We start from the raw sequence: 24,216 nt of genomic DNA, 5'->3' as shown, positions 1-24,216 counted from the left end.
TTCCTCTGAAGAAAGGTGATACTGTGACCATGGTACAGCAACAGCAGGTTGCATTCTTCCCCTAGCAGTTTTCACTTAGGTGTGTTTCAGTAAAGTAACAAGCCAACTTTAATTTATATTCTTGCAGTTGGAATTCTGAGCCCTCCAGAAAATTCACTGTATTCATTTTTTATCACCTTTGAACCATTAGAGCCAGATCTCTCAGGCCACTGCTGGTAATGACACACATGTCAAAAATAAACACATACCAAATCTACCTGGAATTTTACTGTACTGCTTACCAAGCATGTGACAACATGCTCACGTTTTAATTTATAATGCAATAAAGCTTTCAAACACGAAGCCAAATTATTTAAGAACACTTCTGTTATCCTTCTTGGAATTCATTCATTTCTGATGAAGGGAAGATTAAATATAGGCTGGAAATATATTCATAACGTAAATGTTCACAGAAACTGCCAGACATTTTCACATCATTAAATGCTAACTGAAATGAGTCCCATCCCGTGGAACACACACTGTCTGTACCAGCAGCACCACCCCCGTTCCAGGCTGGCTCCTGGCACAGGAGGGAACATCTCTCCGAGCCCCCAGCCAGGTGACAATGACACTGAAACACAGCTCCACTCTCCTGCTGCACCTGAAGAACCCTTGTCAAGGAGAAGAGTCAAAACTCAAGCACTCGGGCAGATGGACTGTTCTGAGGCTGTGGTGAAACCCCTCAACCCAAACCACCCCCTAAAATAAGTTTCTATAAGACACAGCAAAGAATGCAAACTGCTTCCACAGCTGGATCCTGTCAGACACCTTTAGTGACCACCATCCCACACAGGAGCACAAGTGAACAGACCATCTTAAGCTGGTAAGACAAAACCAGAACCAAGATCCAAAGTTAAAAAAAAAATTCAATCAGCTCTGCTGCTAAAGGGGCAAACACTGAACGTGGCATCCATTCAGCCCAGCCCGTCCTCAGAAAGTTTAACAAAGTTTTCTATAAATCTTTATGTACATATATGATTGGAAACACCACCACTTAGCACTTACAAATATCTTTTAATTAGAACACTTCCAAGCACTCAAGAAGTGTTAAGCAAACCTCACAAAAATACTTCTGAAATACTGCTGAAATTTCTGAAATGTTTGAGAAAGGTAGATCAAAGTACAAGAGCAAGCCCATGTCAGATGGGCTCAAAATCCACAAAACCTGCTGGAACCAACTCGGCTCATGCAGCTTCTCTCTACAGCCGTGCTGTTGGCTATTAAAGACTCAAATTATATCTTTAATCCAGGGAAAAGGAATGGAGGAAAATAGAGATATATGTTCCCCCAACTTCAAAACATCAGAACAACAGCTTGAAGTATTTACATTTCCCATAATCAGAAGGAAAAGGAAATGATGCTGAGAATTGTGCAGCCCAGCCAATCCAAAGATTCATGTGATTCAAATCCAAAAGCAACTTCAAAGCCACCTCATAAAACTCTACCCAAAATGTGCAGGCAGCCAGATGTTGGCATCGCAGGAAGTGCTTCACAGCATCTGGATCCTGCAAGCAACAGCCAAACGGAAGCAGAAACTCTTCTCCACGTAAAAATATTTAACATTTCTCTACTTACAAAAATAGCTATGCTAGAAATAGCATCTGTGGGTTTTCCACCCCAGCATAACTGGGGCGGAAAAGTGAGTGAGTGAGACTGCATTATCAATATTGCTACTAAATAAAAGTCAGCTTCCCTGCACATTCCTGAGTACCTGCAACTGATGGCACAAGTTTTCCAAAAACAAATGCAGCTCTTTGGTTCATCTCCCCGCTTCTGTATCCCTGCATGCAGCACATCTCCATCTCCCCTCCCACACGGGCACAGCTGTCCCTAAAGAACAAGATTCATTCACCAGTACCTTGCAGACCAAGGCCACAGGGTAAAACAAAGAAGATCTGTTCTTTACAATGTCTGCAGAGCTACTTTTATTACTTATTTTGATGACAGACAGGGTTAATGAAGTTCTTGCAGAGAACTCTCCCTTTCCTGGGCTAAATGCCCAAATTCTTTCAGGATTCACAAGACTTGTCTATTTAAATTGGGTCCATTTTTTTTTCCCTACAGAGAGGCCTGCACAGAATGTTCTGAAGAGAAGCTGGGAATTAACCTTTCAAGAAAATTATAACTAAATGTGCAAGCTCTGTATAAGAGACAAATCACATTTCCCACTATATTCTGCCCTCTGTAACCATTTTCTATTGGTCTAATAAGCTTCAGTGTTGAAGCATAAACTCAGTAGTATCAGATTATTAAAAACCATGAGCTTACTCATGGAAACAAGAGTCCTGCCCAGCCTGCATTTCTTTCCTAATCTCCCCAATGCTGACACCTTATTAATACCTGTGAATAACACACTACAACTCATCAAAAGAAATTTTTCAAGTCCAGCAAAATCCAGGTGCAGCTATGCCTGACCAGGGAAGTTGGAAGCCACGTGGCAAGGCAAGTGCAAAAGCAGAACAGTCCCTCTTCCTGCATTAGTGGTGAAGCAGAAAAGCTAAAATAAGACATTACAGTCACTTCAAAGCACAAACCACGGGAACTAAAAGAAATCCCAATAAGTCAGTCACAGAATAAGTTATTGCATACCTTAATACACAAAGAACTAAGTGCAAACACAGGTAGAGAACCATCCCCAACACTGTTTACTCTTGGATGGTAAAGTTCTTACATCTGACACAATGTTATAAATTGAGTAATTGACCCACAAGGAAGTAAAGAGCTCAAGAGAGTTAAAAATTACCCTATAAATACCATAAAGATTAACAGGTTTGTAATACCCACCCAAGAAGCGCTTACTCTAAGTAGAATGATTATGAACACACAGCAAGAATATTTACTCCATGGCCCTGAGTTCAGTATATACAGACTCCACAAAAGGCAGCACTGCTTCTTAATACACTGACAGCTGAGAGTCACTCCTTGGGTTTCCCAGCTGATCACAGGGTGGCACACAGACACATGGTTGTGACTTACTTGGTTCCTTAAAATACAGTCATGTTTTTTAAAACCTTTTAATTGTTTCTTGGGGGGTTCTGTTACAATTTAATATTTCTGAGGCTCTCATTTTTTTTACAACTCTGATAGAAGAGCTAATGAAACACCAGCAGCACAAAGAATTAATCAGAATCTCCATGAAAGAGGAAGGAATTTTTGTGTTCATGTTTAGTATCTGTGTACCCTGAAACCCTACTCTTGGGGAAAGAAACTTAAAATACCTACAGCTTTTCTCCCCTCTCCTCACTGCAATGACAGAGACTTGCCTCAAGAAGCAGAGCCCACCACAAACCCTCCAAGAAAGGCTTCACATTCAGAGGAAAGAAAACAGGAAAACAGTGTTCCAACAAGGAGAAAACTCATGCCTTTACAGGATGGCAGCAACAAGACACTGAAATTCCTGAAGGGATCGTATTGAATGTACTTTGAAGCTGTCATCTGTGCTGTAGGTGGGCATTCCCCAACTACTGCACCCTCTGCAGGGACTTTCCCCTCCGACTCCACAGTTTAAAAATCACCAAGTTAAGAAAAAAGTCACTCTCCCAAGTCAAAGGGGACAGTTGGCTCTAAGGAAAGAAGAAAAATCGGAACTTACATTATCCTGGACCACTTGAGGCAGGAGACAGCGGTGGTGTGGGAAGTGAGCACCACCAAGCAGGGGTGAAAGAGCTCGGGCTGTGCCACCCCCAGCTCTCAGAGGCAGCAGTCCCAACCACCCAGCATCTGCTTTTCCTCTCAGCAGGGACTTAAAACTCCATGCACTCCAAAAACCATGAGTTTTTAACAGGCTGGTGGATACTTCCCACCTCTCAGCAAGAGGGCTTCCCAAAGACCCAACGACAAAAGTAACTGGAGAACAGGATCTGTCACTGAGCTCTGCAAAAGGAAAGACTTGCAAATCCTCCCCAGGGTGTGGAGCAACACCTGCTCTGTCAGCAGGCTGAGCTGGGACCGGGTCACAGCCCTTATCAGAGCGGTTTCTGGCCCTGCAATCCCACCCACGTGCTGAGGAGACCGTGATTCATCTGCAGACACTGCGTGGAGGAGCACGATGGCAACAGCCTCCCGCAAAGGGACAGCACAACCAGTCCCAGAGTCCCACCACATCAAACAGGGAAGGGTGTTTGGGCTGAAAGGTGGGAGGATGCACTGCAACAAGACACTGAAAGCTCCCCTGGAAGGTCCCTCAGGTCTGCTGGCAGTGCTGCCCTGGCTGGAGGGAACACTCTGACAGCCACTCGTTTTGGAAGGTGCTGTGCAGTGCCAAATGTTATCACCCTGCTCTGAGGGGAATCTCTGCCCTTTTCTCCAGCACTGCCACACTCGGGTTTGTCACCCTTGGTTCCTCCAGCTTGGCTGGTTTGGGATGGTTTGAGTTCATACACCCCCATATGTCCTCCTGCCACCACCAACAGCACATCAGGAGCAGCCCCTGCCTGCTAAGAGGGCTCACTTCCAAAAGGGAAGCAGCATCTCCACGCTTGGGAAATCAGCATTTCAACACCATTTCCAACTGATGCTATACAAATAATCCATCCATCCATCTGCTGAATTCAGAAAAAAGCCTTTTACACCCTGGACTGGGACGAGCCCACCCAGAGGTGCAGTCTTGGGGAGCTGAGGCGAGCAGGGACCGCTGCTCCCAACAGGGAAAGCTCAACAGCTTCACAGAGAGAACTGCCTCACACTACAGCCCAAACCAGGCAGTACTTGGATAAAACAAAAAAATTAATTGCCTTCCTAAACCAAATGCATTGATCTGTCCAGACTGGTGCCCAAGGTCTGGGGATGGACTGGAACATACTTTGATTCATCATGTGAAGCACAATTCAAAGGTTGGAGTCCAGAACTGGAGACCAAAGTCACTCAAAACAAATAAACACAAAAACTTTAAGAAGTGATTAAGAACTGTAAAATGCCTATAAATAGTCCAGAGGGGTTAAACCAAGAAAGACAACAAGGAAATCACTATAAACGAGACACTGGATACCAACAGCAGCAACAACTTTGTCATTTAAAAAGAATAATCCTACCATCTTCTGCACTTTGTGATTTGACATGTTTTAACTGTTTTAATAAGTTTATAATTGCCATGGTGAACTAGCTCATAGAACAGTGAACTAGCACATCCAATTTATAATCCCAAACTTCATGCAGTTCTGTGCAAAACTCCATTTCTGCCATCTCAAGATCTCAGCAGAAAACACTCAACCTGAAACCTGAAATTTTTTTTCAGACTTACTTATACCTGGACTTGACTAAAAATGTGGATTTTCTGACAGTCTCTAAACTACCCGATTTTCTCGGGTGAAACACAGTGCAAGCACAGGACAGACAGCACCACCTGATCTCACCAAAACACAGCAGACTATAGAAGGCATGAACTACCTGCAAGGCCTTTTTTTTTTTTTTAAGATGCAATAAATAATACATCTGACAGCTCAACAAGCATCTCTGAGGTTTCAAGAATGCTTTGGAGTACAAAATTCCCAAGGTTGCATTCACTTACACCACTTGGTTTCAAATAGATACGAGTCTGCTGTCGGTTCACTTAAACATGTAACAGGAAACTCAAATTTGACTAAAAGGTTGTATTACATTACTACAGGGTTTATATGGAAACCTTTTTAGAAGGAAGAAGCTAAGGGTTTTTTTCCTCTCCCATCTGCGACAGACAGCTGTTCACTGCCTGGAATCTCTGATAGCAGACACTTAAAGTAGCACCACGCTGAAGTAAATAATTTAGAAATTTAATTTCTTTAATTGTACTGACACTGTACAATTATTTGCAATTTATTGTATCATGCCATGTTATAAGCCATGTCACAAGATTTAACACTGGAAACTACATATACTGTTTTAACAGAATAGAAAATGCAGCTTTTTGCTGAAATATTTTAAAATGTTAAAAAACAATCCAAGAGCCTCCTCATGTCTGGACAGCAATGGCGCTTACAGTGAGTCCAGATGTTTAAATACTTAGAACAGGTTGGAACTTGAAGTAATCTTGATTAAATTCAAGGTGCATATAAAAAATACGTCAAGATAGAAAAATACTTATCTACCTGTAAAAAGATCTGACACTTTCACAGGCTTCTGCATTTGAACCACTATTAAAAATAACTCCTTGTGCTTTTCTGGTTTTAAACAAAACTGTACTGCCAGGCTCTGGAACTGACACTTGGTCTCACACTCAGAACCTCAGCTCTACCCGTCCTGCATTGCAGCCAGCTCCGGACAGCAGCTCCCAGCCCGGCTTTAGAAACACACACCTCCTCAGCACCCCCAAAACCTGGGAGAAAAGAATTATAAGTACTTTGTGCAGTTTAATTTTCTATGTAATTTAGACACACTGCAGCAATTCCAAAAAGCACTATGACTTTCCAGTCAGACCTAAATCCAGATTTTGCATGCAAATGTTTTGGCTTCTGGGTTTTTTTCTTCAAAAAGAAAAACACTGACTGGGCCACCATCACCTCTCAGCTTGAACACTCTGAACTCTTCTTTCACCTCCTAGATACTACATGTTCCTCCATTTAACTTTAGAGACACAGCTCTGCAGTGAAACATGGAATTCACAAGTGGAGAGACCCAGAGTCCAGCCTGTTCCCAGGGCACCCATCCCAGTCCCCAAAAGCAGGCTTGGATCCCTCAGTCCCACCAGGGGAAAAGGCAAGGACACAGCTTGGGAAAGCACCACCTGCCCTTCCCAGCCACAAAGAGCCAGGCCCTGAGCTCTCTGATTTAATCCAGCCCCTTTGGGCTCCTTGGTTCCACAGCAGTTCACAGAGAGCTGAGGCAGCCCACAGGATGGGGAATGCCAGCCTGGGAACACCACGGAACCCTCCAGGCCAGCAGCAGTGAGTGACATGAGCCCACGGAGACTGCCTGGTGCTGACACACGGAATCCTCCCCACTGCTCCCATCAGCTGGAGATAAGGTGCTCTTATCTCCCAGAGCGCTCCCTGACCTGCCAGGAGAGCAGCAGGGCCTGCCTGAGTACTGGCGTGTGCTTGTGCTGAAAGCTTTACAGAGGGTGAGTACAATAAACACAGCTTAACAGCGTTTGGTAACAGAAAAAAAACTATTTTCAAGGCCTCTGCCTTTAAGAGGACAGTGTTCACTTTGCCCATTTTAGACAACCTTTAACTTCCACGTGATTGTGTCCTGGGAAAGGCCACTCTGCCCAGTCCATGGAGTGTGGCACGGGCACAGAGCCTCCTCTGCCTCCGTGCCTGTCCCACAGCCAGGAGCAGAGCAGCTCACCATTCTCTTGCTACATTGTCAGCATCTTCAGTGACAAGTGGTATCAAGGTCATCACCAGAAACTATATTTCAGCTGCATGACTATGAAGTTTTTGCCTTCAATATTACAAGATTTTTTCCTGCAGCTTGTATTTATACTGGCTACAAGGACACACATCACATAATTTCCTACAAACACCCCAGTCGAGCACCTGGGGAGGTGTACACTGGGTTAGTCACCAGCTGCCCATAAAAGGTAAAACAGACTGGTTCAGTGAGTTTCCAAGGCAAATGCAGGAGTGTGTGTCATGGGCAGAACGGCCATTCATGACTTCCAGAACCATAATTCTGTGCTCAAACCACACAAAGCATCACAACCACTGTCTGTCTATACAAGTGCTGAGCTGTAGTAAAACTGTGGAAGTTGCAATTAGAAACAGGTTTGTTCAGTGGTGAAGGTGAGCCCAGCTTCTAAAATGAGGTTCCGTGTACTTAGTGTTCTCATTGCTGAAGATCACCACGAACAACCTCCTTTGCAACAAGAACCTCTAAGAAAAGCAAGTCAGAATGACAAACACTAAAGCAGAAGTTAGGCTATTAAACTCATTTTCCTTAAGGACCCATCTAAGCTTTCATTTAGGACAAAGCAAATGTCCTACAAGGCCCAGATTTCCACTTTCGTAATTTCATTTTTGAAATCTTCCTGCAAGTCCTTCCTCTGCTCCTCCAGCCACAGTTCCTTTTTTTCTTGCTTTAAATTCAGACTGAATACATTTGATTTCTCCCACCTGCCCCAGCTGTTGGCTGCTGCAGCCACACGGGTTGGTCTGTTCTGCCAGGTTGGTTGTTATTATACATTTTTCACAGCCTTGAGGTCAAATATATTTTGCATCACATAAAGGAAGAAAAGATGCTAAAATACATCCATTAATTAATCCTTTACACTTCTAGAAAGCTGCAGGTGTTCAGGAAGGGGACTTGTTGGTAACCACCCCCATTTTACAGCCAAGAGAGCAGAGGCAGAGCAGGAGAAAAGACCACACGGGCATTTCTGCCTCCTACCCCCATTCAAACAAAAATACTCATTTTACTCTGAGTAAACAACAGCTCATTCAATATGTAAAAACCTCTTTCAAGCCATTGCAAGAGCCCCTCAGACCAACAGGTAGGTGTGAATAAAGCCCAAAAATACATTGCATGAGAAGCATCAGAATCTCTATTTTCTCCAGTACAGCCTCGATAACTGCAAGAAATAAGAAAAAGCCAGTGTAGGCTCAATATTTTCAATGTATAAATCAGTGTTATAGACTGACATAAAATTTTTCAGGCAGGATCACAGAGGGCAAGTGTTACAAAAAAACCTGTTTCCCAATATGGGCTTGGGGTTCAAGTTATTAATCTTCCTCTGGTTTTCTCCCAACAAAATGAACAGTGAAGAATTTGAAAAGGTATATAAAAACATTCCAATTAGGCATCCATCCTCTCTCACAAAATACCTATTTGTCAAAAAACAGAATTCCAGAGGAAGGAGGGGAAAATTAAACAAGCAGAAACATTTTATACATCACAGGTGTTAAGAAAGCAAAAGTTTGGTTCTGCTCTGACAACTCCTTTGGGGTGACAGCAGTCCTCACATTCCATCTACAATCTCACTTCCCACAGAAGATGCTCTTTTTCCATCATAATAAAGTTTCTCACAGCTCCCATTTTTTTAGGTCTCTAAGACTCAGAGCCAGAGGAAACAGGCAGCAACAGTCTTATCTAAAAGCAGTTCCTTCTTTTTTTCTGTTGTTGCTTAACAGAACATGACTGTCACAAAGAATGTCTACAGGAAAAAAATAACAGTGGAAAGAGTTTGACTCAATGTCAAGAGATGTCTCAAATGTGAAAGCTGTAGAAATGCTGCAGAAGTTAAACGGTTGCTTACAGTGATTCACCAAAAAAATGAACTTTTAAAGGAGATACAGAACTGACAGCAAGACAGCCTCAATGTGTCAGGAACTTGCATCACTGGACTTCTAATTGCTACAATATTTCCTATCAAACTACTTCTCCTGCAATAATGCCATAGGCAATCACCATGGGCAGAGCTATTCCATGTGTGCGAACAGGCAGACAAACAGATGGGCTCAGAAATTCACCGTTATTCGAACCAAGCATAAATCACACTTTGGAGAGAAAAGATGGTATTTGATAGTTCAGCTGCACCATGTGCTCTCCCCACGCCGTGTGTAATCCTCCTCCGGCAGCTGGGTTACCGCGGGCTCCCACCTTCGGAGAGAGCGCGGCAGAGGGAGCGGGGAACGGCCGGGACGGCTCTCAGGAGACCCCAGCGTGCAGCACCGGCCAGGGTCCGGGGCTCCCTGCGCCAGCCCCGGGCACCGCCGAGGGCACAGCCGAGCACATCCCGGGCTCGGGGGCAGCGGCGCTCGGAGGGGCGCGGGGCAGGAACGGGGAGCGTGGGCTCGGAGCAGAGCTGCTGCTGAAATGGAAACCCCCCAAACCTCCACAAGCCTCCGAGCGACGCCGGAGCGCGCAAACGCTCGTGTTGGTGCCACGGTCTCAACTTTGCTCGAGTCGCAAGGCCGCCGCTCGGCCCGTCCGGCGGCGCCGGGCTGACCCGCCCGGTGCCGCTCCCGGCCGCTTCCCGCTCCCGGCCGGGCACGTGCGGGCCCCGCGGCCCGGACCCCCCGCTCCCGCGCGGCCCCGCCGCTCGATCCCCCCCGCCGCCCCTCGCTCGGTGCCGCGGCCCAGCCGGGGCTGCCCGGAGGCGCCGCGCGGGGCCGGGGCCCGCGGCGGGCGGGCACACACCCCCGGCGCGGGGCGGCGCGGCCCGGCGGAGCGCAGGGCCCCGAGTCTCACCTGCGGCGCGGCGGAGGCGCGGCGGTGCCGGCGCGGGGGCGCGGGAGCCCCGCAGGACCGAGCGAGCGGCGCCGCGTCCCGCACGGAACTTCGCCGCGCGCGCGCCCGCCCCGCGCTCCCGCGCACGCGCCGCCGCTCGGGCGCGCGCGCCGCCGCTGCCACGCAGGCCGGGCGGGGGCCGCGCGCGGGGGGCGGCGCGTGCGCGCTCGGCGCCACCTGCGGCCCCGCACCTGGAGCGGCCCCGGCCCCGGCCCCACGGCCCCACGGCCCCACGGCGCTGCCCCGCGGGACCCAAGGGCCGCCCGCCGCTCCCCCCCCCCGGCTCCCCGGGCCCGGCATCCCCTCCCGCCGCGGCTGCGGGAGGGCGGCAGGGGCCGCTCGGCTCGGAGCGGGACCCATCGCAGGTCCGGCCCAGGCGTTTCGGAGCCCCGGGCCTCAAGTGCGGCGCAGCCGAGTTCCTGCACGAGCCGGCCTGAACGGGTTTGGCTCCAGAATCTATCCAGCTTTTGGGATAGAAAATCCTCAGTCTGCAAATTAAGGCATGAGTACTCGGCATAGATTGAATTTGAACCTCAAATTCAACAGGTTTTTTTCACAAGTGAGCACGAACGTGGCAATAAACACAAACCAAACGAGCGAGGCTCAGCAGTGGTCCCTGCGCAGCGGCGGGGCTCGGGACCAGGGCAATTGCTCCTATTTTGTCAAGTGCTGTCACCTTTGTCAAACTTCCGTGGAGATGTTTGCTGGTACGGCTGGAAGCTCCCAGCGCTGGCACGGCTCAGTGCTAACAGCAGCCCTAGAGCAGCTCACAAATGAAACATGGTGTGCCAGCAAAAGCGCCTTTGCCACTCTAACCATTTCCATGCAGCCCTTTGCTAGTAAAAATACTACTTTAAAGTGCTTTTTCTTCTTTCCGATCACTCCTCTAGGGCAGACGAGTTGAAGCGCCCTAGCAGCGAGCAGGGAGCCAGTCCCGCAGGACAGGACGGGGAAGGTCAGCCCAGTCCCCCGGACTGAGGCCGGGCCCCGCGGTGGGTGAGCCCCGTGCTTCGGGACAGGACCGAGCTCTCCCCGCGCTGCCCGTGCCCCGGCCCCGCCGCTTCCCAGTGCCCCAGGTGTGCTGCAGCTGTCTGCAGCAGGCAGCGGCACACGGAGCCGCCCTGCCCCGCAGCGCCGGGGATTTGCTGAGCGCGTTCCCGGGAGCAGCGGGAAAGGCCCCACTCTGCATCTCTGCCCGTGTTCCAAGGAAGTGCCTGCAGCCCTCGTGGCGTGTTGCTGCTCTGTCCCCTCTCTCTCGACTGATTGCATCACCCCCACCTACACCAGAGCTGTGGGGAACCTGCTGCCCAAGACATTTCAGTTCAAATAAGTCACTTTTTCCAGTAGGCTCCACTTACAGACTTCAAAATAATTGTGTGTTTTACAGAACCTGAAACATGATGGTAGATCTTTGCTCAAATGGCTTTTATCCATAGAAACTCATATTTTAGGAAAACCTTCTTGCTAAAGCAGTGCCACCTCCAGCATCCAGAGAGACCCAAAACTGCCGTGGTTGTTTGGGAAGATTTTAACTGTTTCTTCTGGAAACATCACTCAGTTTTGGTTTTGTTATAAAGCTGCTTACACCTAGCTATAGAAATTCACTATCAGTTTGGGTGAATATAAACAAGAGCCAGGGCTTGAGTTTCTGATACATTTAAGAGACAGAGAAAGTCGATTCTCTCTCCTGGAGCATTTCTGATGGCACAGAGTTTCTCTCCGGGGTGCAGATGCCTGCACAGCTCTGCAATGCTTCTCACTAGAGACAGAGCAATAGACACAACAGATGGAAACTAAGAGGCCACCTGGTTTTAAAGCAAATCATATCATCAATCTATCAGTACAAAATCTGAAACATGGGAAAGTGCTTAGAGAAACAAAATTAATTCAATTTTTTTTCTCCAAACTCAATTTTCCCAAAGTCTGTTGATATACCATTTGCAAAAATGCATTTCTTTCTCTTAAAATGAGAATGTCAGTGGATTGAGGTGGAAGAACTTAAGTGCTTTACATCAAAACAACAAAGAAATATCTATTGTTAGGCTGCCATAAGTTACCGTCTTTCTATTCAGTAAAGCTGGTTTTTAAAATCTGCTACATTCTTGTGCACAGCTCCAAGATCCAGGTTTTTCATGGCTAAATTAGACAGACCAGACAGAATTAATTTAAATTATCAACAGCAATTCAGTTAAGAAAGAAAATTAAATTTCCTCAATTAAGTCTTGACAGAAATAGACTTTTGTTCATATCTGTGCTACAGTTCTGTGTGAAATTCTCTTTCAAACACCCCCTGAAGTGAGAACTTTCAGATGTTTACGTTACTACTTATGTGTTTCAGGGTCTGTAGGATCAGCCACAGATCAAGTCTCCTGAAGTGTAAAAAATGTATTTTATACACACGCATCTAAATGAGGGTTGCATCATTCACAGATCCCAGCTAATAATTTCATTTAATCAGTTAATTATCTTATACAGTTCAAGGATGGGTTGATGTACATCTTAATCTGCACTTCTTAAAATCACACTGATTCAACTGTCCAGAGGAATTCTTAGTAGTTACTGTGAGTCTGTAAGGAATGGAGAATTACCTAAATAAAAGTATTTAAATAACTTATTTTTTAACCTAAAACACAAAGAAATAATTTTTTATGCCTCTAATGCATTTATAGCCAATACTCACAGGATTGTAGAGCACCCTCGGCCTCCTCACTATTTACAGCCCAATGTTGTAGCACGGACCCACTGGGAGTGAGGCCACTTCATGATAATTGATCCAACAGAGCCAAGCACAGCAAGGGAGCACTGTAATATCAGGGGCTGAGAACATTAAACCAGGAACATTCCTGTGTTACTTGTGGGTATGGAGATTCACAAATCCGTTTTGGGAAAACTACAACGATCTTGACCCAAATCTTTAAGGATTTTAAATCAACATATAGTCAATTCGATTGATTTAGTTTATCCTGAGTGCTAAATGCAACTGTCACTGTATCCTTCATTCTCAGTCCATTATCGATAAATTCCTGGCCTTACTGACTTAATATATGCCTATTGACTTATTTATTTTCCATTCCTAATAGCACACAGAGAGCAGACTGCTGGAAGTTCTTTTTCAGGGGAGGAAAAGCAACACAAAAAACAAACAAACAAGCAAAAATAAAGACAATCCCAAAATAACCTTCTTCTTCAAATGTAAATTGTAGAGTTTAAGGAGAGCCAGCCTTCCAGCAGTAGCTGGAGAAGCCAGGCTGTGGATTGCCCCTTGCACAGGCAGGGCCGCAGCTCCCTCCACGCAGGCTGAGCTGCACAGAGCGGCTGCAGCCTGCACGCTCCGGCTCAGATTTCCATAAGGTTGGGTCCCAGAGGAAGCATTAATGCTGAAGGAATGCATACCAGCGTGGAACGAGGCGAAAAGGCAGCACAAAATCTCTCCAACAGATTGCTCACAGAAACACCTCTTTTGTACCATATTTAAGATCTGTAGATTGATCTCATGAGCATTTGTGCAGCAGTTTAGTCTCAAACTGATAAGCGTGCTCCGAAAGGAGAGAAACAGAATCAAGGCAGATTAAAAAGCGTCGGTGTTGGGGCAGATAAGGAACTGAGAGCCACCACGTGACTCAGAACGCTCCAGCCCGGCCGCCTGCAGATCTCATCAGGGAACCAGATGTGACCAGTGGCAGAATATCCTTCTCAGCGTGAGATCTGGAGGATGTGACTGCCATCCAGGAAAGGGGAGATGGGAAAGTATGATGGGGAAAATGGCCTTTTTTATAGAGTTTAATTGCTTAGAAGAAAGACACGTTTTCCTTTAAAGAAGAAGGGATGCTCAAAAACAGGCTCAGGAAGGTGTCTGGAGGAAGGAGCAGAAGGATTTTTCACATGGACAGAAAACTGAAAATCGCTTCCTCTTTTCTGGTGGTTGTGTGTTTGAAATGATGAAGTGGCAGCAAACAGTTCTCATTAATTTCTCTGGTCAGTTGAAACCAGGGTGGGGCAGTGCAGAAAAAGTGGAAGAGGCCTGTTGTCCTCTTCTCATAGAGCAGGAAATTGAGCATTTTCATTCATGAATTTGTTCATTGTCCCGCATGGAGAGGACAGCTGGCAGAGATGCTCCATCCCAGTGGAGGGAACACCTCAGCCTTTGCACACTCTCGCTGGTACCTACACCACCCCAACTGCAGACTGTTACAGCATGAGCTCCACTCTGCCTCACAGGGGCTGTGGGGCAGCTGCTACTGTTGCTTTTGTGGAAGGACAAGTGGAAGATGGAGTTTTTCAAGCACCCAGTCTTGTGGTTGCAGCTCATTTTGGGGCGAGGAGGAGGAGGAGGAGGAGGAAGTTTGCTGCATGGAATTGGAGCTGAGACACAGAGTAAGCTATGTGTCCTGCACACACAGGTAGCACTCACTGTGCTCCTGAGAGAGAAAGGGTTGTGGATGCCTTGTCTCAGCCCCAGCAAAAGGTTTGGAGATGAAGCCTGTTCCTTCAATCTGTATGCCAGCAGAGCAGAGAAGCAGTGCAGGGAGCAGCGTGCTGGGGTGAGGCCCCCAGCAGCCTGGGCTGCCAAGCAGATGGGCTGCCGTGTTCTCAATCAAGTGCAGTTTTTAAGGTCATGCCTAGATAATGAGCATCACAGCACCCAAGCCTACAGATCATGAATATATGGATGAATATTGACGCGCACGCTCTCCTTTCTGCAGCTCTGTCCCTGGAGCTGTCCCTCTGCTCCAGCTGTGCGAGTCTGGAGCTGCCACTAAGGCCTGGTGTTAGAGCTCACCCTGCCCTTGCTGCTGGGCTCTGGAGCACCTTCATTCGGGTGCCTCCCTCTCACTTCTCTGGGCAGGGTGTGAATGTGGCTCACTGAGGCTGCAGAGCAGCAGGGTAACTGCAGAGCCTGGGCCCAGGTGTGAACTCAAACCATATGTTAAGCTGATAGTGAAGATAAACCCTTCTAAGTACTTCATTATTGTGTAAGCAAGACACAAGCTTTATTGCTCTGTCTCCCTGTTTTCTTAATGAACTGCCTTAAGTTGATCTCTGTTTATACAGTTTATATAGTTTATATAGTGTCCCTGGTCATTAGTGAGGCTCAAATGCCCCTCCTTGAGCAGGCAGAGAAGAGGAGAGAAGAAAGAAACAGAGAAAAGAGAAGGAGAAAGGCAATTGAAGCCAGATTGAGCAGCTCTGGCTTTAACAGTCCTAGGCCCTGCCCCTGTTTGTGCTGACATTCCTCCCGGTGACCCTTTCCAAGTGTTCCGGGCGAGTTTCGCAGGAATGCACAGCTCTGTCTCCGTCAGCTCGCCTCGTTATTCCACAGGAGCTGGCACAGCTCCCCAGCTTTCACAGCCAGATGTTAGCAGGGTGATCCTGCCAGACACTGCAGGCATGCACCTTCCCACTCCCAGCCCCTTGCACGGGGAATCGTTTCTGAGGAATCTATTCTGGGTAATACTTTTCTTTTGTGACTTGTTCTCTTCCTTTGCTCTGAAGATTGATTCATAGCACCAAAGCTGCATCATTTCACAGCTAAGGAAAGTGGGATGAATTTTGCTATAAACTTTAATGGCAGCAGGACAGATTGGTAACTGAAGGATTTTTGGTCCTACTCATGAGTCAGGACCCAAGCTGTGCTTGTTGTTGTGAAAAAAAAAACTAGGACAAAAGGAGACTCCTGCCCAGAGAAAGCTGTGGGTGGTTTTACATTTCAGACTAATCATATGGATCCACAGAGACAAAAGAATGCAAATGAAAAATGAGGCACTATTGGTAGCAGAACACACAGGGATCAGACAACATCAACAGCTCTTCTTCCATCTTTTCTTTGCCTGTCCCAGGTGATCCTGTAGCTTGTGGACAGCTCTGGGGATGCCCACACCGAGGTGCAGAGCCAGGGCCCATCCTCTGGCAGAGCAGCCACACGTCACTGCACGCTGACTGACAGCACAACAACTTTGCAATCATAACTTCGTGTTCTGTGTGCTGTGGGACAGCCCACGACCATTTCAACCTCCAACCTTCTTTCTCTTCTAATGCTGCTCATAGTTTTGAACTAAACTATAAATTCTGTGGGACTTTGTGCAAAAACTTTGTGTATTGTAGGAGCACACTGGATTCCTGACCACTGTTGTGCTTTCCAAGAGCTACTGCGCTGCAAATACTTAAAGTACGTCTCAGAACTAATGACTTGTAACTTCACTTAATTCATCAAGATGTCAAATGGAGATTGCACTTTAGCTCAAAATGAGCTGGGGTGGAGGTGGAAATAATGTCATTTAAATTTAATACCATCTTATGATGGTAACATTCAAACATTCAAACAAATTACAAATTTAACCTTTAAAATAGTATTTTGAAAGGAAGTTAAAATAATTGCAGAGTATAGCTCTTAAGGTTGAAGGGCTTTCTGTTCCTGCACTGAAAGGTGCTGCAGAAATGCAGAGCATTATGTTTATTTATTAATAATCCCACAAAGAAATTTTCATGATCGCCACTGGGGACTGTCTGACAGGTGACACAGGTGACCTTCTGCCGGGAGTGACATCTCTCCCCTACAATTTACATTCTCCAAATGATTTGCGATCAAATTACTTACAGCACAAATTAGTTTCTCTCCCCACTGTTCACTCCCACAGCACCATATTCAACTGTTTGTTCCACAGGGCCATAAAAATAATAATATGGAAAGTCGGTGCCTCTGCTTCCAACATGGAAACAGTGCATTGGCCAAGAGATCGATTCCTGCACTCATTTTCTCCGGCACTGGGATTTGCATCTGGGGGAGATGCAGGTCATTGGCTGGAAAAGAGCATCCTGGGTTCACATTTTGATTGCACAACCAGATAAACAAACCAAGTGTCCCAATTAGAGGGAAGAAAATAATCAGCATTCAGTGGTAAAGGAATGGAGCAGACTAAGGAACAGCTTTGGAACAGCCAAAGAACAAATCCCAGCCATTTACTGGGTGTTAGGGAGACTGTAACAATCAGCGGCAGGGAAATGGTTAAATAATGGTTAATATATTAAAGGTGCAAAGGGTCTCCTGACCTCTGCCACTGTCAGTTCTGTCAATGGGCCAAAAGACGCCAGCAGAATAATTATGGCCTATATTTAGATTATGGATGCATCGGACAGGGTGAAGGTTGAACATGGGGAACATGGTTGTTTGCAGTTCATTAGTGATAGGAGCAGCCAAGGGTGGGAGGAGGGCACTGAACTGGATTCATCCCACCTGGAGTACTTGTGCTGAGCTGCATAATGTCAGGGAAAGAGATCTGATTAGACGGGGAACCGAAGGCAATAAACAACTCTGTTCAGCCTGTCACACCCAGCAAGGCCAAGGAAGGAGGGAAGGAGGGAAGGAAAGAGTGGAGAAAGCAAGAGCAGGCTCTGGCTCTCAGCTATGCTGTTCCTGCAGCAAGGAATGCAGCTGAGACCTGGGGTGGGAATGCAGAGCTGGGAGCCTGTGCATGTGATTGTGAGGTGTGTTTGCACGCGCGTGTGTCACGCAGAAGAGCATCAGGAGTGCTCTGCAGCTGTACCTGTGCATCCTGTGCCCGCTCCCAGCCCGTGTCCCTGGGAGCAGGGAGGGGGCTGTGGGCTGGCATGGGCTGTTCTCCGCGGTGCACAGCACATGCACAGCAGTGAGATGTGCAAGGACTGTGATGGCCCTGCTGACAAAGGCCTGGGGGGCTGCAGCACAGCTCTCCACCTACTGATCAGTCAACACAACTATTAGTAAATGGCAAGTCAGGTAAAGAAGAGGCTGCAGGGAATGTAAAATGGAAACCAGATGCCACAGCATCACATTAATTCTTCAATGCAGACTATAAATGACTGACAGTTTCCTATCATACTGACTACACAGGGCCCCAGTCAAATGGCTGGCAAAGTTTCTTTCGAGACACTGGGGATAATGAATTCAGAAGTTTCTGAACAGCTGCCTTTCATGGATCATTTGGAATTTGCGATGCAAATATGAAAAATCCATGTTAAACGCCCTCAACTAATTGAGTGGAGAACAGCAAATACAAAAGAATAGATCGCTGACCTTGGTAAAAACAGCACAAAAGCCTTAATCTGCCCAGAGAGACCAAGAAGGGAACTGAGGAGCAGGAGTAAGCAGAAGCCTGTATACTCTCCCTCAGGTTCCTAATTCTGCTTGCCAAGAGATAAATACAGACTTTCCTTTTGGGTCTATCCAACAGCACCTACCTCCCTTCCTACAACCCACAGCAGTGGAGAAGGAGCGGCTGGGGAGTTCTGACAAACTGCCAGTGTCAAACTTGATAATTCAAGGCAGAATCTGACACTGAGGGAGAAGAGACAACTGTTAAAGGGTAGCTGTTAGCAAAGGTGGGGAGGTGGGTTTTAACAGTTGAGAAGGCACAAGATAAAAGGAGAAGAAAGGCAGGGCTGGGTGGGAGTGGGGCGGGTGAGAAGCAGGACAGCTCAGACCCCTGGGGTTACAACAGTGCTGCTCACAGGCAAGGATGACACTGAAAATGCAACACTGGCAAAACTGAAAACAAGTGACAATTGTGGCTTTCTAGGACGACATGGTAGAGCTGTTCACCTTGGAAAAACAAATTCATGTTGCCTGCCTGTACCTTGCAAATCCCTAACACTATTCACTAGCTAGGTGTATGCTCCAAAGGTATTAACTGTTGACCATCAGCTGCCTGGATGAGGGGCTGTTTCTGCTGAGCAGGCTGGACAGATAAGGCATTGCTCTCCCGAGGCTCCCTGTATGGAAAACAGCAGCAAGGTCCAGTGAGCTAGCAAGTCTCCCCAGTTGCAGTTTTCCAAAATTGGAACGTCATGTCTGCTGGGCTGCACATACCAGCTCTGGTCCTGTCAGCTGTTTCTCACTTTATCATCGTGCTTCTTCCAGGGAGACCAGATAACTGCTCTTGTGCTGCTGCAGGCACCGCCACACCTTTCCCAGGTTGTGTCTGTGAGGAGCAGCAGAACAGAAACACTGGAGACAGAAGAGGCCAATCTATTATTTATACTCAGCTACTCCCCTTGGGCCTGAACAAGCAAAAAGCTCTCTTTAAAGGCTTACAGTTCTTGGTCAGGTTCCAAGAGAGACAAAGGGATGTTGTAAAAAGAGTTTCATATGAGCTTGGTAAAACACTCTCCTAGGGAAGAGGCAGCAGGTTTCCTTTGTGTGGGAAGGCAGGAGGTAGACGATTTTGTTTAAATTTACATTCACAATGAAAGATTTTCCTGTGTGTTTCAATGGCTCTCATTCAAATTTACATTTCTTTGAGCAGTTTTCTGCATTTGTAGGGTTTCTGTGCCATTTCTAAAGCAGCAGCCCTATTTCATGCCCTCTTAAGTCTGTACCACTCAGGAAGTTGAAAGTGCTGACTCAGCTCTCTGGAGAGCCTGTGAAGCATCGCTGTCCTCACTGTTTGCAGTTCTCAGATGTGAATAACCACAGAACAAAAATGTTTTGGTGTCCCTGGCCTAAATGCTGGGCAGATATGGGGCTTTCTTTTAAACCGGAAGGAAACGGGGAGGTACCACAGGGGTGCCACTGCTGCTGAAAGAAGAGCAAAGACAACTGAAGCAATAGAGTATTGAGAATAAAGCAGCGTTGCAGTCAGGTGTTGTGCTAGAGGCCTGGGAAAATACTTGGAACGTGCTTTTGCTCCACTAGTTTCAGCCAAGATTTAAATGCCCAGAAAGGATCTGGAAGGTTGCCAAGACAACAGCGTTTTTGAAAACCGCAATGTTCAGGTTTGGGTGGAGATGAGGAACATGTTCAAGTCATTCCACACTATCTGGAGTCACAAGGCAGCAAGAGAGCACATGCGGTCAGTAATGCCCAGCAGGAACCGACGCAGCCGGCACAAAGTTCTATTATTCCTTTTACTCTGCACAAACCACATGTTTTTCATTAGGTCCAAATTGTAAAAGAAAATATATACATATTAAACCAAATACCAGAGTTGTGTGAACGTGTGTTTGGCAGTTTGTGTTCAGGTTACAAATGCTCACAGTGTATTTCACAAAAATGCTGTTTTACAAGGTTGCGATCCGCAGTCAATAATGCGAGACGTGCCATACTCTCAACCATCATTTTGGCCCACACTTCCTCAAAAAGCAAATAAACAAAGTAAACTAAATCATCCTGCACTTCAACAGCTTGCTTGGTTGGGTAGATTAGTGCCTGGGAACAAAAGAGTTCATGGATCAGAGACCTCTTCGGTTTCCTGAATGTTTTAAGCCTGGCTTCCTAAGGACGCAAGACTCCTGCATTCACACCATCCATCTGTCTTCTCCCCCCAGCTCCCTCCCCCCCCATCTTTTTAGCTCACTGGCCAATTTTAAACAATTTTATGTAATTTGGCAGGCAGCTGAAAGAGGCTCCAACACGGAATTCAGTTTGCCAAAGTTTGTAGAAGATCAGTGGGCTAGAAAGCGATGAGATAGATGAGTGTCCGTGCTGAGCCCCGCGGCCGGGAGGGCACGGCCGGGAGGGCACGGCCGGGAGGGCACGGCCCGGCCCCAGGGCACAGGGGACCCGTGGTGCCCAGCAGGGTGGTGTCACACGCACACAGCAGGGCACTTGTCTCCGGAACGGCGGCTCCCGCCGCTGCCTTTGGATGTGGATGCTGCCGGCCCTTCCTCCCAGCATGCTGCTCCCTGGCATTGTGCACGGCCTGGATTTCACTGTTGAGAAATCGCTGAGAACAAGCAGTAACTGTTGAGCAGCAATATAAGCGAAGGTGGTGTTTATGCCATAAAAGCATGCTGTGCTGGTGAGACATGTATAGAAGGAAGCAGGATCTGGGAAGTGATTGTTTTATGAGGGACTGACTTTAAAATGACTCATTCAGCACAGAGCAGCAATTGTGACTTTATTAAAAATCACCATGTTCTGGAGTTAACTCCTTGGCTTGGTTACATGTGCTGCCAACTTCAGCTTCATCAGAAAATAGGTCTTGCTGAATTCCCATGGAAAAGTCCTGGAGTGGCTCCCAAGTCTGTCTCCCTCTGCGGAGATGGTGCTGGCACCCCTACTGCAGGGCAGCAGGGCCGGAGCCTGATCCTGCCCTGGTGCAATCACATCTCCTGTTGCTTTTAAAACAGCCTCCTGCTGTTATTTTTGTTCCTCTGCATTCTTTAGGTACATTTGATGCAGTGCGCAGACACTTCAAAGTGCTGGTATTAAATAAAGACATTTAAAAAAACACTTACTTGAGATAAAAAATCAGACTTCTCAGAGTTTCAGGATTTCAAGCTGCAGCCCCTTCCCCGCCACTGCCAGTGGCTGCAGCGCACACCAGGGCAGGATGCTCAGAGAACACAGAACCCAGGGAAAGCAAGTGTGGGAGAAAGGGGACTTCTTGTAGTTAAGTTTCCACAGCCTTTAAGAGAAACCAACAAATTCCAATATAAAAGAGACTACTTCACAGTTTAAGTGTATGGACTTTACACGGCCGATTTAGAACTCTGCGTTAAACTGTTTCTTCTCTCCCTTCCCCCCAAAACAGGTTTTGGGGATGGAAATCCTGATCTAAACTAAATCCCAGGAGCCTGACAATCTTTCTGCAGAACTTCCCTGAGACTCTGGGATGTTGCCAGCTTCAAGAGATGTAAAGGAAGATTGCCAGGTCACAGGGCATGCCACAGATGGGATTTGACTTCTGAGCAGTCTTTTAATTTAGGCCTGGAACAAGATTTATTTCTGTCTGAAATCACAGAGAAAGAAAAAGATAGAGGGCTGTGGGGATGAGGCAGGGAGATGTGAATTCAGATAAGACAAATTTCATCTGAAGTGTGTAGAATATTCCTGTGAGGCTTCTAGTTTCCATCTCTGTTTTACAGATTGAGAAACTAATGCTTCAAGTTAAAAATCCGTGCTAGCAGTGAGAATATTAACTAAAGACACATGAGTCCAGTCACCCAGCTTTATGGTCTGAGCCTCCCCCTCCTCCACACAGTCCCCGTGCAGGGAGGATGGGACAAAAAGGAAGAAATTTTGTGTTATTTCCTGCTTGTACCAAACAAGGCCTCCACAACTGGAGACGCACCATGGGTTGGCCTTGCGCACGCATTAGGCAGGAGAGGTCCAAGCAGCAGCCACAGAGAAGCTTGCCCAGCACAATTCCTCTTTGCAAATGAGGCCTCAGCTCAGTGAGAGGGATGGGTATGTCAGTCCTGCCCCCTGGAACAGTTTCACCAGCTGCCTCTGAGGCATTGCTGCTCCTACTGGGCAGCACCTCACCCAGAACAAGCTGGTCTTCCCAAGTGCTTGTCATTTTCTCTCTTTGGTCTCCTCTCCTCTCAAACCAAACCAAACCAAACCAAACCAAACCAAACCAAACCAAACCAAACCAAGAAACAAAATTGTTTCTCCATAGGCTGCAGACATATGTTCAGGCTGCAGGCTGCACAAAGCTAACGAGTTCAAATCCCAGCTCCCCACATACCTGCCCAGGAGATGCCCAGCCCTGTGAAGAGTGGAAATAAAAAGAGAAGGAGCACAAGTTGGTGCACCTCTAGGAGCTGGTGGCCACTCCTGTTCCAGTGGTGCTGGTGGCAGGACCCTGCTCCAGGATGCCACACTCACTTCACAGTAATGTCTTACCCTGAAGCACTTTAAAGTACAAGTTAAACATCAGCCTTTGTAGCACTGCAGTGCAGATGGTCATTGCTGTCCCCAAACCACAGCTGTACAAACCAGGGTGCTGGGAACAACTGGGAACTTGTCTGTGCAGACCATGAGGTTTGTCAGGGCAAAGACACAGGTGGCTGTGCCCACCCTGCTTTGATGCTCCCTTCCCTGTCAGCTGTGGCCCCTCACTTCAGCCAAGGAACTCAGTTCTCTCCTTCTGTTAGTGGCAATGACTGGTCACCATGGCAAATTTAATGTAGAGGGAGGAAATTAAAATGGCTCCTTTCCATTTTGGAATAGCAGGAGCCACGTGAGACTCAAATTAGGCCAGGGGTAGCAACATGCCACCACCTGCCCTGTGAACAGCACAGCTCACTGGTGCTTTCCACACCAGGACCCACAGAGCTCCCCACAGGAGAGACACCTGAGCCAGGACCAGCCATGGATGGAGCCAGGGATCAACACCTCATCTCCTATCTCACCTCAGATCCCTGTGAAGTCCTGTACCTCACCCTGTCCCACAGGGAAACCACCTAAGAGCAGCTTTACAGAGGAGTCCTGGCAGTGATGTGTCTTAATCATTGCAAAGCCCTGAAAGTCAGTGGGAGGAGAAACATGTTCCTACAGCTTTAGATGGTGCCTTCCAGAAGTGTCTCTCACTTTTCTGCTGCCAGCTTATATTCCTATTATTTTGCCTGTTTGGCACATCTGGAGAGGAGGGGAAGCCGCTTCCTTCGCCTGCCCTTGACCGGCCAAGCAGCTGCCAAGCTCTGCAGGCCACTGGAGTGACCAGAGGAACGAGGGGCTCACACTGCCCTTGCAGAGATCCAGCTCCACGTCCGAGCTGTTCAGCTGTCCTCCCTGCCCTCCCAAGGGTCACCTTTCCCCACTTCTCAGCCACAAGCCCAACACGTGTCATACTGCAACTTGGCAAACTTTACAGAACACTGGAGCACCTCTCCCACACCCCAGGCTGACAGGGACATTTTTCTGCTCCACAACATTCCCAGTCATGTCCCGCTGAGCTCTGCTGTTGTGATGCTCATATTCATCGGAGACCGTGAATATGCAAACCCCAGGAACAAAGACACAACACCCACACCCACATGCCAGTGCCTGGATTAAGACAGAATCCATTCTATCCTGCAGCCAAGAGTGGATGGGCGCTGAAATTCCCCGGAGTGCCGAACATGAACCACTTAACAGGAACAGAGCAGCTCCCAGTGCCCTCGAGACACAGGGCTGGGAGATCCAGTTACCCATTGGACAGATTCCCCTCTGCTGGTCTGCCCAGAGGGCAGGACACCGCTCCTGGGTTCTTGCTGGGAGCAGCTGGTACTGGTGGGAGATAGCCCTTTCCTCCACATGCCACCAGTGCCACCTCTGCAGCTGGTGGAGCGCCT

General features: G+C 47.5%; 1 protein-coding gene across 2 annotated transcripts in view; it reads right to left on the bottom strand.

Annotated features, from left to right (window-relative positions):
* Positions 1-24,216, bottom strand: part of NEK6 (NIMA related kinase 6) — a 101,995-nt gene that overhangs the window by 33,487 nt on the left and 44,292 nt on the right. Inside the window, exon 1 of one of the 2 annotated variants that reach the window (XM_059486216.1) lies at positions 10,144-10,268. The exons of the other annotated variant lie outside the window; for it this stretch is intronic. The gene's annotated coding sequence lies outside the window, so the exon portion shown is untranslated. Of the gene's footprint in view, positions 1-10,143; positions 10,269-24,216 lie in introns of those variants that run through there. 2 annotated transcript variants of the gene reach the window in all.

Source organism: Ammospiza nelsoni, chromosome 20, assembly GCF_027579445.1.
Source record: "Ammospiza nelsoni isolate bAmmNel1 chromosome 20, bAmmNel1.pri, whole genome shotgun sequence".
NCBI classification, from domain to species: domain Eukaryota; kingdom Metazoa; phylum Chordata; class Aves; order Passeriformes; family Passerellidae; genus Ammospiza; species Ammospiza nelsoni.
This window is presented reverse-complemented; position numbering and strand designations above follow the sequence as displayed.